At 44.1% G+C, this 16,993-nt stretch overlaps 1 pseudogene; it reads right to left on the minus strand.

Annotated features, from left to right (window-relative positions):
* Positions 1-7,905: 7,905 nt before the first annotated feature.
* Positions 7,906-16,090, minus strand: LOC100656814 (GTP-binding protein SAR1b-like; annotated as a pseudogene).
* Between the last annotated feature and the right edge of the window lie 903 nt (positions 16,091-16,993).

A 16,993-nucleotide genomic window follows, 5' to 3' on the forward strand; every position in this document is an offset into this window, starting at 1 on the left:
CTGTCAGCTGGAAACACAGCCAGTGCTCCAGGGTAATTCCTAACTTCCTATTAGAAATAAACAAAAGCCAGCCCTACTGAATTTTCCAATCAGTCCCTTGGGTTGGCAGCCTGCCTCTAATGCCTATCACCTAAGAGAGCAGAGATATTAGACCAGGCCACTGGACTAGAACAAAAAGGATGGGAAAGGCCATCCCCTGCTTGACCTCTGCTCCTCGGAGGGACTGATCTGGTGGGAATCCAGATGCAGCAGGGTTTGGGGGACAGGAAGGGGAGGGGCTGGGCAGGAAGACAAAGGAAGGGAAAGAACACTGAGGGAGCAGAGGGGAGAAGCCCAAGGACCCCCTTCTGGCTGTGGTCCCCCTGCAGTTCATGGGAAGTCCCAGGATCCTTCAGGAGCCCACTGATCACGTCCATCTTTGGGTGAGAGCAGCTCCAGCCCTGGCAGGCTGGGGGCGGGGGTGAGGGGCTTCTGGCTGAGGGTTTAATGGCTATTCTCTGTGAGACTAAAATGGACAGCCCCAGTTTGTGGCCAAGGCCGGAAGGCTCTCTCTCTATAGCATGACCTTTGGGTTTGTGCTATTTACGCCTGGGTCTGTGGGAAAGAACTTCTTTCTGGACAAAATAACTGTCCTAGGCCTGACATGTCACATCTGGCAGCTGTTGTCAGCTTTTTATGTTACAATGAGCAGCCTTCTGGATGAGAAGATACCCGTCTGATTTGATTCAACTTTTCTCCCAGAATCAAAATTCCTATTTGTGATTTCTTGTCAGCACTTCACAAGTTTACGTTTGTTACAAGGCGGCATTTCAGAAGCTCTTTTCTTCTTCCCAGTGCTATGCTCGCATACCCTAAGGGCAGGACTGGCTATGTAATTTGCGGGGCCCAGTGCAAAACGAAAGTGCAGGGACTAAACCATTTGCCGGGACTGGAGCCCTGGTGAGCTCAGCTGTTAACCAAAAGGTCGGCAGTTCGAATCCACTGCCCGTTCCTTGGAAACTCCATGGGGCAGTTCGATTCTGTCCTATATGGTCGCTATGAGCTGGAAACGGATTTAACCACTTGCCATCAAGTTGATGCCGACTCATGGCAACCCTATATGTAGCAGAGTAGACTGTGCTCCATAGGGCTTTCAATGGCTGATTTTTCAGAAGTAGATCACTGTCGTTTCTTCCAAAGGTGCCTCTGGGTGGATTTGAACCTCCAACCTTTATTTAGCCACTGAGCATGTTAACTGTTTGCACCACTCAGGTAATCTATCTTAGGATCTGTTGTTGGTAGGTGTGATGAGTCAATTTTGACTCACAGCAACCCCATGTGACAGAGTTGAACTGCCTAGGCTGTAATCTTTACGGAAGCAGCTCGCCAGGTCTTTCTCTCTCAGAATCACTGGGTGGGTTCGAACTGCCAAAATTTTAGTTAGCAGCTTAGGGTTCATCTGTTGTGACAATAGGGTTGTCTTAGGATTAAAAAAAAAAAAAAACCCCATTGCCTTTGAGTCGATTCTGACTTATAGCCCCTATAGGGCCGAGTAGAGCTGTCCCATAGTTTCCAAGGAGCGCCTGGTGGATTTGAACTGCCGACTTTTTGGTTAGCAGCTAAGGTCTTAACCACTGTGCTACCAGGGCTCCACCTTAGGGTTTAGGAGGCTGAATTTCCACAGGCAAGGTTAACCAAGTCAAAGATTACACAGTATGTACATTTTCAGTCATTTTTTATTTTTTAAAGATTACAAAAACTTATTAGAAAATCAAAACAAAGGTTTTAATCAATCATTACTGATTATAAAAATATACAAGATCATGAATTCAGGAGATATGAATATTTAGGCAATTCACTCATTAATACCTTTTTTTTTTTGTTTTCTTTTTTAAAACTGTATTGTGCTTTAGGTGAAAGTTTACAGAACAAATTAGTTTCTTATTCAAAAATGTACACGTAAATTGCTTTGTAACATTGGTTATAATTGCCAAAATGTGTCAGCGCTCTCCCTTTTTCCACTCGGGTTCCCTGTGTCTATCCTGTCCCTTCCTGAGTTCTTAATCTTTGCTTTTGGGCAGGTGTTGACTTTTTGGTCTTGAATACTTGACTGATCTAAGAAGCATGTTCCTCACGTGTGTTATTGTTTTATAGGCCTGTCTAATCTTGGGCTGAAAGGTGAACTTTGAAGTGGCTTTAGTTCTGAGTTAGAAGGGTATCCAGGGGCATAGTCTTGGGGGAACATTTGCCTGGTTTTAATCATTAGTTAATAGAACTTTTTTTTTTTTTTTTTTGAGTAGAACTGCATTCTCATCTCCTAGGCTTCTCTGTGGCTTAGATGCATCCTCTTAACTGTAGCAGGGGTCATGTAAGGGTGTGGCAGTTCCCACGTGGTCATGTGGATCAGGATAGGACTCATTCCCAGAGGAAGGGAAGTGCATCACACAGTTGTACAGCTAGCAACCAGGGAGCCAAAATCTTGGAGATTAACACATACAGCAGTGAGGGAGCAAGAAGTTCAGTATGTGACAGTCAAGTCAAAGTTGGAATTCCAGGCCGTGGTGGTACAATGGTTAAGTAGTTGGCTGCTAGCCTAAAGGTTATTGGTTCAAACCCACCCAGTGGCTCCAGCTCCATGGGAGTGAGACCTGGTAATCTGCTTCTGAAAAGATCAGCTTCGAAAACGCTATGGAGCGGTTCTACTTTGTCACATGACATCCAAACCAAACCCACTGCCCTCGAGTCAGTTCTGACTCATAGCAGCCCTACAGGGTTTACCAAGGAGCGCCTGGTGGATTTGAACTGCTGACCTTTTGGTTCGCAGCTGTAGCACTTAACCACTATGCCACCAGGGTTTCCCACACTATGAGTCAATTCAAGGGCACCTAACGACAACAGAGGTAGTGCCAGGTTTAGTTGCCTGGGTGGGGTCAGGGAAACACGTCATCTTCAGAGAACTGAGGTGAAGACTTCACCGCCCTCCTTCTCCCGTGGTTCCTGTTTTCTGGCCCTGTTAACCCTTGTGCACCTGGACAATTCTTTCTAGAGTTGCCAGATTTAGCAAATAAAAACACAGGGCGTCCAGTTAAATTTGAATTTCAGATAAACAACGAATAATTTTTAGTATAAGTATTACATGGGACGTAATTATACTAAAGTGTTATTTGTTGTATGTATGTCCCGGGTAATACTTACACAAAAAATTATTCTTTGTTTATCTGAAATTCAAATTTACCCTGATGCCCTGTATTTTAGCTTCTCCACGGCTATACACGCTCCCAGACCCAATGCTTCTTCCAGCATCGTCTTCCAGCAGCCTGTCATGGACTTGGCTGTTGGTCCACCCTGCCCTGCCCAGCCCTCTGTGACAGACTCCACAGGCATGCCGTCGGAAAAGCCGTTAACTGCTCTGGAAGACACCAGTGCCAGGCAGAGGCGCCTCCCTGACCTGAAGCCAGCTCCCTTGGCCACAGCACATTCCTTTCCAGCTCAGCTCATCCTTGGCGCTGAGACCAGCAGTGGGCGGAGGATGGAGCACCAGCGTAGCTCAATCACTGGCTGGCACAGTGGGCTCAGTGGGTTCAGACTGTGGTTGGGTATTGGAGGTGCTTGATAGACAAGTTCTCCTCCTCAATGTAGTTTCATTTTTAATCTCCCTTTTTGGAAATAAGCATGAAAAGTATTGAATGTCAGGAATGTGCACATTTCTTTATAGTATGTCATTTAATCCTCACAACAGCCCTATGAGGTGAGAAATATTGTCCCGATTTTGCAGATGAGAAAACTGAGGTGCCATGATCCTACTATGGGCATGTGCCAGAGACTGAATTTGAACACAGGTCTTCTAAATCCAAGTCTATGCTCTATTACTGGACTATTTCACCATTGGCCACTCAAGCCAGAAACTTTTGAATAATTAATTGTTCATACCTCACTCTCTCCAATCTAATCCCTAAATTCTTATGTATCTGCCACTGAAATGCCTCTCATACCACTATTTCTCTGATCCAGACACCCACAAGGGTGATCTTCCTGCTTCAAGAATTTCCTGTCTCCAGCTCATCCATTCATTGCTCAAAAATTTGCTTTCTGAGAAGCAAATCTGACCACAGCACTCCCCAACTTGAAAATGGTCACATACCCACATGGCCTACAGTGATGGTTCTCAAACTTTAGTGTGCAGAAGGATCACCTGGGGAGCTTTATAAAATTCAGATTACAGGGCCCCAGAGATTCTGAATCAGTAGGTGCGGAGCAAGGCCCAGGAGTCTGCATTTCAACAAGATCAAGATGATTCTGACGCAGATAGTCCATAGACCACACTTTGAGAAAGGTCTATAGGATAAAATCCAAAATCCTAACATGGCATTTAAGAATCCTCACAGTCTGGTCCCATTTCTATTTTCAGTGTCATCATCCAATTTTCCAACCCCGGTCAATAAGCCTGTATGCAGCCACCTGGACCCCTCACCTCTCCTCCCACACCTGTGTAGGTCACAATGAGATGGTTAAGGATCAGGGCTCTGGAGCCTGATTGGGCAATTACTTAACCTCCCTATGACTCAGTTTTCTCATCCATAAAGTTGGATGACATTCTTACCATAAGGTTGTTAGAAGGAATTAAAGACTTCTAACTGTATGTTGTTGAACAGGCTTCAGTGGCGCTTCCAGACTAAGACCGAGTAGGAAGAAAGTCCTACCAATCTACTTCTAAAAATCAGCCAATGAAAAGCCAATAGATCACGATGACCCAATTCATTGTGCATGGGGTCTCCATGAGTCAGGGGCTGGCTCATCAGCAGCTAACAACTGTGAAGCACTTGGATCGGAACTTGGCACATAGAAATCACTCAATGAAAGTTAGCTATTATTATGCTTTACTTGTATAGCTTTGCTCATTTTGCCTCCTTTTCAAGGGATTTGCTCCTTCCTTTTATCAACTGGTGGCGTAGTGGTTAAGTGCTACAGCTGCTAACCAAAAGGTCGGCGATTGAATCCGCCAGGCGCTCCTTGGAAACTCTACGGGGCAGTTCTACTCCGTCCTATAGGGTAGCTATGAGTCAGAGTTGACTCGATGGCAGTGGGTTTGGTTTGGGTTTTATCAACCAGAAAAATTCCTTTCATCCTTCAAGATCCAATTTAAAAAGCCGTTATCTCTGTGAAATCTTACTGGGCTCCCTTAGGTCCCATTCATTACTATTCCTGGTCCATTCCCCTGTAATTATTGCCTTGGTTCTTTGTTCACGCTATGATACTGTGCTAGGTAACCCCGTGTATTTCTGTCTACACGCATGAACTGCATGAGGACACCAACCTTTCTACAGGGCTTAGTGTAATACCTGACATATTTTATAATAAACTCCTCATCACCACTCCTCATTTCATAAAATTGGATTCTCAATCTAGGATGTTGAAATTGAATTTTGTGAGCTTTTTCTTAATTTGAAGTCCCTGGGTGTACAAACAGTTTAATGTACTTGGCTGCTATCCAAAAAGGCTGGTGATTAGAGTCCCCCCAGAGATACTTTGGAAGAAAGGCCCAGCAATCTACTTCCCCAAACTCAGCCATTGAAAGCCCTACAGAGCACAGTTCTACTCTGACACATATGTGGTCGCCGTGAGTCAGAGTCATTTCGATGGCAACTAGTTACTGGTTGGTTTCTTAATTTAACTCAATAATTATACTATTAGCTCGTCTTTCTTCCCACCTCTTCTTGCCACTTTCTCTCCCAAATTCTCCCAGTTTTATCACTCTGGTTGGTCTGCAAGGACTAGCCTGACTGGATTTTTTTTTGCATTCCAAATGCCTTATTTAGGAGCTACCGCTCACCACATGTTTGATCCCACCCACTCGCAGACGCAGCCCATAATTCTGGCAGCAGGAATGGTCTTCCTGTGTTCTGCCTACTGAATCCACAGCTGCTGTGCTTCGTGTAGATGTATCTGTCTCATAAGGCAGTGTGGCTGCTACCAGCGAATACTGGGAGCTTGTGTGGTGGTTCAAGTCAGAGAACTCAACTATCTTGGGCCAAAGAATCTTCTTTTCTGTCTCAGAATACCCTCCCAGGACAACTTTATCCAGTAATAAAGGTGCTATCTATTGAGCTTCTCATGCACCTACAAAATTTTTTGATAAGCACCTTTCTAAAAAAGCAAACAAAAAACTGCAAAATCTAAATTGATAAATGTTTAACTAAATGTCTACAAAATGTAATTACCATGCCAGCTAGTCAACTGCAGGTGAATTCAACTCTTACATAGTTATGTGTGTTATCTTTTGTGTGGGATGAGAGTGTCTTTTAATAATTTTGGATATGGGATGTAGTCTCCAAAAGTAAAAGTGCCTGATGCCCGTGAAGGTCTTAAAATGGCCCTGTGTGGCCAGCTGCGAGGGCGCTCACAGCTTTGAGGGGCATGCACGTGTGGGCTGGGAGAAGAAGAGCCTAACCAGGTTAGTCAGAACAGGAGCGTCACCTGGGATGATGACAAAATCGTCCTACAATTCTGGCTTCTGGTAGCAGTTCAGCATATGAAAGAACATGTCTATAGAAGGCAGCTTCTCAGCTTTTAGCACTGGACACTGACCAGGACAGAGGGTACGCCAGAGTCTCAGATCCTCCAAACCTGGAGGGCCTAGAATTCACATTGTTCTTATTTCACCAACAAATATTTACTGAGCCCCCAGATACCCTTTTAGCTCAGTAATCAAGTCACTCTCAAGGTTCATCCTTCAGTCAAAGATTGGACAGGCCCATAAAACAAAACAAGACTGAAGGGGCACACCAGTCCAGGGCAAGGACTGGAAGGGAGGGAACAGGAGAGCTGGTAATAGGGAACCCAAGGTTGAGAAGGGAGGATGTTGACATATCATGGGGTTGTTAACCAATGTCGTAAGACAATATGTGTAATAACTGTTTAATGAGAGACCAGTTTGTTCTGTAAACCTTCATTTAAAGTACAATTTTTAAAAAAAGGAAAAAAATATTTACTTAGCCTTTACCATGTACCTAGTGCTGGGGAATACAGCAGTGAATGAGATAGAGACAGCCCTGTCCTCAGGGAGCTTTCAGTCCAGTTATGAAAACAAACCTTGAACAGCTAATCACAAGTGGAAGAAGATCAAAAAGGGAAGTCCAAGGTAGTATGAGGTGCTAATCTAGTCTGGGGTCAGGGAGGAACTGACATTTAATGTGATAACTGAAAGGTGAGTGTTATAGATTGAATTGTGCCTCCCCCAAAAATATGTGCTAAAATCTAGCCCCTCCATAAATATGATTCTATTTAGAAATAGGGTTTTGTGTGTGTGTATGTGTTAATGAGGTCATACCAAAGTAGGGTGGGTTCTAAACCTAATCATTTCTGAGTTACGAAGAGCAGACTAGACACAGAGATGCACACAAGGGGAAGACAGAGTCCAAGAACACCAAAAAATGCCAAAGATCACTGGCAGACAGCAGAAACTAGGAGAAAGACTCACAGAAGGAATTGACACAGCTGAGACACTGATTTGGACTTTTAGCCTTCAGAACTCTGAGAAAATAAATTTCTGTTCTTTAAAGCCACCCACTTGTGGTATTTCTGTTACGGCAGCACTAGCAAACCAAGACAATGAGTAGGAGCTAGCCATGGGGAAAATGTTTCACACAGAAAGCTCCTGGGATGCTTTAAACCTGGTATCAGAAGGCCCACTCTTCTGCAGGCCCTCTAGGTGAACACAATAAGAACTCAGAGTCCTTGCCTTGGCGTCCTGATTTGCCCTGAGTTCTGCTGGAACTCCAGCTGCCTCTGCCCATTTCACCGGGGCCCCACCCTGCCTGGATGTCACAGCCTCTGCCCATGATGGCTGGCCCCTGGGCTTTGCAGAGCTGTAAGGCTGCCACTACCTGTTTACAAGCATCACCACTGCCTGGAACATCATGCCTCCACTCACCCCAACTCACCCCACCTCACCCCCTCGGAGGCCAGCCCCGGCCAGATCATGCCCTCGTGTGCCATCCCTCCAGCTTCTGTGACTGCGGGAGGCAGCCCTAGTGCAGCTCCACTGTATCCTTCTAGCTCGTGCCCACGGTTCAAGCATGCCATGTGGAGAAGCCCACAGTAATGCTGGTGTCACAGGGCAGTGTTTCCCAAAGTAGGGAATCCAACAAACACTAGAAATACGTCCATGCACCCCAGTTTGAAAGGAACCCTGGTGGCGCAATGGTTAAGCACTTGGCTGCTAATCGAAAGGTCAGCGGTTCAAACCCACCCAGTGGCTCTTTGGGAGAAAGACCTGGGGGATCTGCTCCTATTAAAAAAAAAAAACAGCCTAGAAAATCCTATGAGGCAGTTCTACTCTATCACACGGGGTCACTATGAGTTGAAATCAACTCAACAGCACCCAGCAACAATGACTCCAATTTGAGGAACACATTAAAAGATAAATGCAGGCACTCTAGATGACTGAGCTGATGTGAAGTTTCAGGGCACACTTAACCCTGGGGGTATCAGGCAAATGTTATAAAATGTTTAATTTTTTGGATTAGCATCAAAATGGATTTTTTTTTAATTAAAAATTTTTATAGGGAACTATAAAAAATTACCCTAGGATACATTCTAGGACTTCTGAGGGGTTTATAGACCCAACTTTGAAAAAAATACAGCCTTAGAATATAGACAGGAGTCCCTGGGTGGTGCAAACAGTTACCACACTCAGCTGCTAACTGACAGGTTGGAGGTTTGAGTTCACCCAGAGTGACCTCAGAAGAAAGCCCTGTTGATCTACTTCTGAAAAATCAACCATTGAAAACCCTATGGGGTACAGTTCAGCTATGACACACATGAAATCACCATGAGTCAGTAGCAACTTGACAGCAACTGGTTTACTGGAAAGTATACAGAACACCTTATTTTTCTGGCCCTCAGCTTTCTTGTCTCAGAAGTGGGTTCACAATGTCCACCTCTTATATACCTCCCAAATATTGGAAATATCTATTGGGTGTGGTATGTCAAACACTTTGAACTACACCCAAAGATGCCATGTAATTTAAAATGTGTATTATTGTTATCTGTCTTTATCCTCTCTGCCAGCTGAGAGAGACGGCCAGCCTGTTTGTCCAGCAGCCAGGAACTTTCTCCTCCGATAAAGACGCAGTTGTTCCAACTCTCCCTGAAGAAATGAGAGAAGGCCAAATTGCTCACGAGAAGCCACTGGTTTCTATTGCTCAGAGGCTGGACTTCGGTTTTAGGTTCTGTTTTTCAAATTGACTTGTCTACTCAATGGCAATGGGTTATTATGACTATGTGGCCTAATGCTTGGAAGGAAAAAAGATGTCTGAGTAATATTTAAACTATACTAGGCCCTGAAAGCTGGCAATGGGGAGTCCAAGGTCAAGAAGAGGGCAGTGTTGACATGTCGTGGGGTTGGCAACCAATGTCACATAACAATGCACGTATTGATTGTTTAATGAGAAACTAGTTTGCTCTGTAAACCTTCATCTAAAGTACAGTAAATTTTTTAAAAAAGAATTAGATAAATGAATGTGCCAATGGCTCTGAGCAAATGAAAACCTCTGAAAAAGGGTAAAACACACACACACACACTCACACACACCTGTGTGTACATGTGTGAACACACACATGTGTACACACGTGCATGTTATATATGTATGCATGATGCACACTCACATACACACACGTGCACACACACACACATGCACAAAAACAGGCACCACCCATTCCTGGTGAAGTCACTGGGTGGAGGAAACTGCACTGGTCTATGTTTATTTGCACTGTGGCTTTCATCTGAGGAGTTCAAAGCTCCTTAAGGCAGGGTTATTAATGTTCATCACCCCCCAGTGAGGCTGGCAGAGAGATGCTGCAGGGCAGCTCCGCCGAGGCTGCCACAATGAGGTCCTGTCCGAGGCCCCAGTAAAACCCAGCGTGTCCCCCTCTACCAGTTACTGTTGACTCGACTCTGACTCGTGGCAACCCCATGTGTGTCAGAGTAGAACTGTGTCCAATAGGGTCTTCAATGGCTGATTTTTTGGAAGTAGGTCACTAGACCTTGCTTCTGAGGACCCCTAGGTGATCTTGAACCTCCAACCTTTTGGTTAGCAGTTGAGTATATTAACCATTTGCACCACTGAGTCCCTCTCTAGGCCCAGCCTTATCCCACACCAGCCTTCTTCCTGAACACCATCCTCCTGTTCCTGTCCCCAGTCGCTGTTTCGTCCTTAGCCCCTTCTCAACAGTCCTGCCCACACTGTCTGTGAGGCTGGAGGAAGGGAGTAAGGAAAACCCACGCCTCTTCCACACCAACATGCTAAGCCTGAGATCTTTCCTGTGGGTGTCATGGTTGGTGTGTTTGTGCTTGCAGGGAACTTGTCTTTAGAAGGGCCTGAGTAGGGTACAAATTTTCAGATCAGACTTAGAGCCTGGGGAGGAGCCATAACTGCCTTGAGAGGGGGTAGGGTTTGGAAAGTGAATATTTGGGATTTTCAGTGTGCTTATTTGTCAGGAACTTTTGTGTGTATGTGTGGCAAAATACACATAACTAAATTTGCCGTTTTAACTATTTATCTATTTATTGCCAAACATCAGAGTTTGTCTTATTGCATGACGTTTGCATTAAAAAAAAATTATTGAAAACTGTAAGGCACCATGCAATCATCAATAAACTAATTATTAACTATACACTTAAGATAGGTGGACATATAATCTAAAATTTTAAAACAAGTTCCAAAAAAGTACATTAAAAAATGTAACATGATGAGTTTTTAAATATGGTTTATAGTTGTAGTTCTATGTTGCTAAAAAGTGCTTCAAATGTACTGCTGGAAAGATGCTCTTCAAAACGGTGCTGTGGGTAATGTCAGCTTATAAACCATAAAAATTAATTACTTTTATGAAAGTAGAGAGCTAACATTGTGATGTTCAAACTTACTTGAATCAGTTTTCAATTTTCACTCAAATTAAGTTGAGAAAATATTAATAATCTAAAAAACATCTGTTTTATAACCAACAAAAGTCTATGAATTCAAGTTATGTATGCTGAGTGATCAAATCCCTGAGCAGGCCTGAATGGTGAGACCCAGAACCCATGCAGGTTGGTGCTGATTGATGTATTGTGCTATCCAGTGGAAGCCTTCTTCGTGGCCTTGCCCTTTGGGCACACTGCACACGAAGACTCCTAAAGGTCGGGCATTTAGTTCTTTCAGAGATACATTGCCCTTTCCTGTTGTCTAACTATATAAAGCAAACATCTCTCGTAATCTTTCTTCAGTGATAATTGTCAGTCTTATTCTCAAGATCGGATAGGCACATCTGTCATTAGTGAACAAGGTCCTCTTTTGAGTCTAACAGCCTTTCGTGGTCCGCACAATCCATCAGAAGTATGCTGCCATTGATAGCAGGAAGGTAGTTTTTCCACATTCTTTAGGCTTGAACATGTCCATCCAGATCAAAAGTTGTAAAAGTCATACCAGCAATGGCCAGTTCTTCTGAAGAGGGGTATAACGTTGGAACACGCTATCCAAGTCTGTCATTTTGTAGCGAGTGTAGTGGTGGTGTTTTTCCCGCGTTATCCAATCCAAGAAATTCCAATTTACCACTTTTCTTATATAATCCTAAAAACTGTAGCACACTGCTGAAACCACTATAAATCCAGTGAAATACGAAGGTCATATCCAAATCTTAGAGAGTCTGCGACTGGAGAGAACTCAATCCCCAGCTTGGTGTCTGCGCTACACCCTCCAAGTCTGAACAGCACAGCTCGAAGCCTGCCCCATTTTAACCATTTTTAACTGTGCAGTTCAATGGCATTAATTACATTTATAATGTTATGCAACCATTACCACCATCTGTTTCTGAAACTTTTTCATCACCCCAAACATCAGCAGAGATCGTTTACAAGCAGCCCGGAACCAGAGTCTAGTAAGAATCCCACATTCCTGAACTCCTTTCCGCTAGAAGACCTGATTCAATGCCGCATTGGTCCCAATTCTTTATTTTGATTCACTGCTTCGCTGGGGCCTCAGATAGTAACCCGCTAACAGAAGGCTTTGGACATAGCACAAACCCTTCTCCCTCTGCAGCTATTGTCTGCATTTAGCTGATATTTGTCAAGGCAGAGAAGAAAGGGAAGGAGGCACCATTTGGCAGGGCGTGGAAAATATTGCGAGCCCTGGTGGCGCAGTGGTTAAGAGCTCAGCTGCTAACCAAAAGGTCAGCAGTTGGAACCCACCAGCCACTCCTTGCAAAACCCTCTGGGGCAGTCGTACTCTGCCTTATAGGGCTGCTATGGGTCGGAATCGACTTGACGGCAACGGGTTTGGTTTTTGTTTTTTTTGTAGGTATTGAGATACTGAGATTCTGAAGTTGCTGCCTGGAGAAGTCAGAGGATGGGAGGCGAGGAGATCTCTATTTCCTTCCACCTACCCCCACCTCTTACTGCCAACTTTTTGCCCCGTGTTGTTGTTGGTCTCACAAAGCGTCCTCTGGTATTGAATGTGTTGTCTAGGAACAGGTTTTACCTCAAGGGCCCTGTCCCATGCCATCAGTCCTGCTAATTTTGACTCCACAGTCTGAAGCCAATGCTGTGAACCTCTTTCTTTCCCCCGGATATGTCATTCGCTTTCTGTCTCTCTCCTACTTTCCCTGGAGCATAAAGTCTCTGCTGGCCCTGTTAATAATAATAAGTCACCTGATGGGAGGCTTTCTCTTCTGCCTTGTTTGACGGCTTTGCCTGCCAGGCCCACTTCAGAGCCTCAACCAGGACTCTCTCCATTGTGGGCCACCTTGGGGTCTGGGCTGGGGCCCTCACTGCTTTCCTTCTTTTTCCCAGACGAGGTGGGGCAGGGAAAGGAAGGCCTCAAAGGCTCAAGCCTCAGAGGAGCCAGCCCCTCCGGGCCCCTGCTCCCTCACCCGAGTCATGGATTTGATTCGCCGGGGCCTTGGGGCATACTCAGTTCTGAATAGGCCTGCTTGTGAGGAGATGCCGGGTGAAAATGCTGTTGAGACTTGATCCAAACTAAAGCAGTTGTGAAATGTGGGGTTTTGAACCTCCTTGTGGAATCTCTCAGCCATATACTGTGTCAAAGGGAGAGAAAGTTGCTTGGATTCAGGTGGCATGGGTAATTATTTTATTTTATGTTAATATCTACTATTTATTTACATAAGACACAGGCTTCCCACTGATGTTTTCATGCCAGTTTAGAATATGTTTTTATAGCTGAGCCCCGACCTTGCACCTCCTTCCTTTCCAGACCCACCCCCCACTCACAGTCTCTGCTTTGACCAGAGGGCTCAGCTGGCTCAGCAGCTTTCCCCTGGCATAGAGTTGTTGTGCTGTTCCCAAATATTTTTTTTTCTAATAGAATATTTCTAGATTTATAGAAAAGTTGCAACGATAGCACAGAGAGTTCCTGTGTACCGTTCACCCAGGCTCCCATATTGGTCACAGCTTACATGACTAAATAGCATTTGTCACACCTAAGAAACCAATGCTGGTACATTAGCATTAACTAAATTTCACACTTTGTTCGAGTTTCACTAGTTTTTCCCTAATGTGTTTTCTGTTTCAGGATCCCATCCAGGATCCACATCCCATTTAATTGTCGTGTCTCCTCAGCCTCTGTGTTGGTTCTCTAGGGCTGCCATAGCAAAGTACCCCAAAGTGGTGGCTTATAAGAACAGAAATTTATTGTCTCATACTTCTAGAGGCTAAACCAACTCAACCAAACCTGTTGCTGTCATGTCAATTTCAACTCACAGTGACAGATTAATTCTACTCCTAGAATAGAGTAGAACTGCCCCATAGAGTTTCCAAGGCTATAAATCCTTATCAAGCTGATTGCCAAATCTTTCTCCCCTGGAGTGAGTGGTTGGTGAGTTCGAACCACCAACCTCCTGGTTAGCAGCCAAGAGCTTAACCACCATTCCACCAGGGCTTCTTTCTGGAGGCTAGTAGACTATATAATTCAAGGTATCAGCAGAGCCATGTTCTCTCCTAAGGGCCTAGAGGAAGATCCTTTCTTGTCTTACTTGGCTTCCGGTAGCACAGGTGTTCCTTGGCTTGCAGCTGCAGCATCACTCAATTGTTACATGGCTGTCATCCCTCTGTGCCTCTTCTCTTTATAAGACCACCACTCAGATTGGATTAGGGCCCACCCTACTCCAATATGACCTCATGTTAACTGATAACATCTTCAAAGATCCAATTTCCAAATAAGGTCACATTCACAAATACCAGAGGTTAGTGCTTTAACATAAATATTGGGGAAGCACAATCCAATTCATAACAGCCTCCCTGGCCTGTGACAGTTTCTGACTTTCCATGTTTTGATGACCTTGACAATTTTGAAGAGTACTGGTCAGATATTTTGTAGAATGTCCCTCAATTTGCATTTATCTAATGCTTTTTCTGCAGTTAGATTAGGGTTATAAGTTTTAGAGAGGAAAACCACAGAGGTGAAGTGTCATTCTCATCAGTATGACTTATCACTGACGATATTAACACAGATTACCTGGCTGAGTAGTGTTTTCTGGGTTCGTCCACTGTAAAGTTACTCTTCCCACTTTTTTTCCATACTGCACTCTTTGGAAGCAAGCCCACACTCAAGGGAGGTAAGGGAAGGACTTAAGCTCTACCACCTGGAGGAGGGAGAATTTTGATATATTGATTGGAATTCTTTTGTATGGGAATCCCAGAGATGTTTCTAAAGCAAGCCAGACATTCCCTTCAGCACTTACTGGAAGGCCAGTGGTGCTGGATGTGTGGATTTTGCAGGGGCAAAAAAAAAAAAAAAAAAATTTTTTTTTTTTTGGTACCACAGACCCCACATAGAGCATCTCGTAGGGCCATACCCTGGGAGTTTTAAGTTCCTTGGTATTAAGGGAAGCAGTTTGGACATGCAGAGTGCAGGACATATGCATATAAAAATGTTACCACCATGTAAAATCACTGAGTCATGCAAAAACATTTAGTGAGTGTCCACCAATGCGCAGCATTTTACCCCGTGATCGATATAGGTACAGAGGTAAGACTCAGATGTTGCAGAAGGGCTCTGAACTACTACAGGGCTGGATTGCCTTCAGTTCAACAACTATCTATGCACACCCGCTGTCAGCAGTGATAGGTACAATGAAGCAGTGATCACAAGTGTGATGACGATTAAAAAGGAAGTTCAAGGTGCCATGGAGGAGCCAATTTTAGGGGGGTCAGCAAAGGTCTTTCTGTGAAAGTGAGGCTTCAGCTGAGACATGAAGGATGAGTAGGAGTTAGCCAGGTGTGTGGTGGGTGGCGGTAAGGGGTTGTAGGGAGAAAAGTTCTCCAGGCAGAGGAAACAGCATGTGTTAAAGATAAACTAGCGCCAAGGGAGACAGCTGGAGGAACAGAGAGAAGGCCAGTATGTCTGGAGTCAAGAGGTATATATAGAAAAAAAAAAAAAAATCTGTTTCCTGGAAAAAAATCACATGATAATTTAGTCATATAGAGTAGTTCTACTTTCTTAAAGTGAACTTATTCTGTAGAATTTAATGTATAAAATCTAGTGATGTTATTGACAATAGATTTATACCTTAAATATGCAGCTAAATTTATATATAAACATATGTAAAGTTCAACTGTTTTAGAAAGTAAATCCTAAAAGTGAAAATGTATACTAAAGAGAAGCATAGAAAAGACTGGAAGGATATTTTTATCCATGCTGGTATACTCTCAGTTCCTCATTTCAGAACTGAAGCTCTCATTTCTCCAGATGCTAGGAGTGGTGTGGGCCAAGACCCTCTCCAGGCATCACTCTCCTCTGAAGGGAGATTCCACTTCCTAGATTATACCTCCTTTGATGAGATTGCCCACAACCAGTGACTGGTTGTTACAGAGGTTCCAAGGCCTGGCTACAAGATCCCAGTGTGAGTCAACTCTGAAGGTCCATCCCAGCTTCAGGGCCACTGTAGGATGGGCTGAGTCCTCTGTTAGGGGTGTATCACAATCAATTGCCCCCCACCCACTTCCACTTCCCTCATACAGGTATTGTTTATGAGAGCTCCCTCCACCCCATAAACCACCTACACACATACCTGTCTCAGAATCTGTTTCCTTAGGAACTTGACCTACAGTAGGTATGGTTTTAGATATATATTGAAATTTTAAAGTTGTTATATTCCAGGGTGGGGGTGGGATTTATATATGATTTAAATTTTCTTCTTTGTGCTTTTTTGTTTATTCCAAATTTTGTACAGTGCACCATGTATTACTTTTGTAATAGTAAGTTTTTTAAGGTGGTAGCTTGGCCTAGAGTGTGCAATCTGGGTAAACTAAATGTACCTGCCCTCGGGGTGGAGGACAAGAGGTAATGACCACAGATACGCTGAAGGACCCTTCCATTACAAAACTACTGGACCCTGCACTCTTGAATAAAGCATACTTTTAATCGCACTACTGGACTTACAAGAAGTGTGGTAAATCTCTAAGTTCTGTTCCATCTTTCTCAAAAGCTGGGAGTTGAAACCATTACTGGGTCAATCAGTAAACAGCCAAGAGAGAATGTTGCCCTGAGGATAAGTGCCAATGCAGAATCCACGCCTGGGAGTATCTGCCTTTCGCTAAAAGCAAGGTGAGGTTGCCACATTAAATCCAGGACTTCTCAAGAGGCTTAAGTGGTCCCAGATCAGTGGCATCATCTTGGGTTTAAACAAAGCTTGGGTGGTGCAAATGACTAAGCGCTTAATTAGTAGTGGAAAGGCTGGCTGTTTGAACCCACACAGAAGCACCTGGGAAGACAGCCCTGACAATCTGCTTCTGAAAGTTCACAGTCTTGAAAGTGCTCTAGAGCAGTTCTATTCTGCACTCATGGGCTCTCTATGAGTCGGACTCAACTCCATGGGAATTAACAACAACAAATATAAATTATCTCTGAAGGAGAGCACCCCAAGTTTAGGCTGATAGGATTCCTACAAATTAAGTGTAAGCACATATGAACTCACAATTAAAGATTATCAAACACCTGAGGAAACAAAGGCATCATGTACAAAT

Source organism: Loxodonta africana, chromosome 3, assembly GCF_030014295.1.
Source record: "Loxodonta africana isolate mLoxAfr1 chromosome 3, mLoxAfr1.hap2, whole genome shotgun sequence".
In the NCBI taxonomy this organism is placed as follows: domain Eukaryota; kingdom Metazoa; phylum Chordata; class Mammalia; order Proboscidea; family Elephantidae; genus Loxodonta; species Loxodonta africana.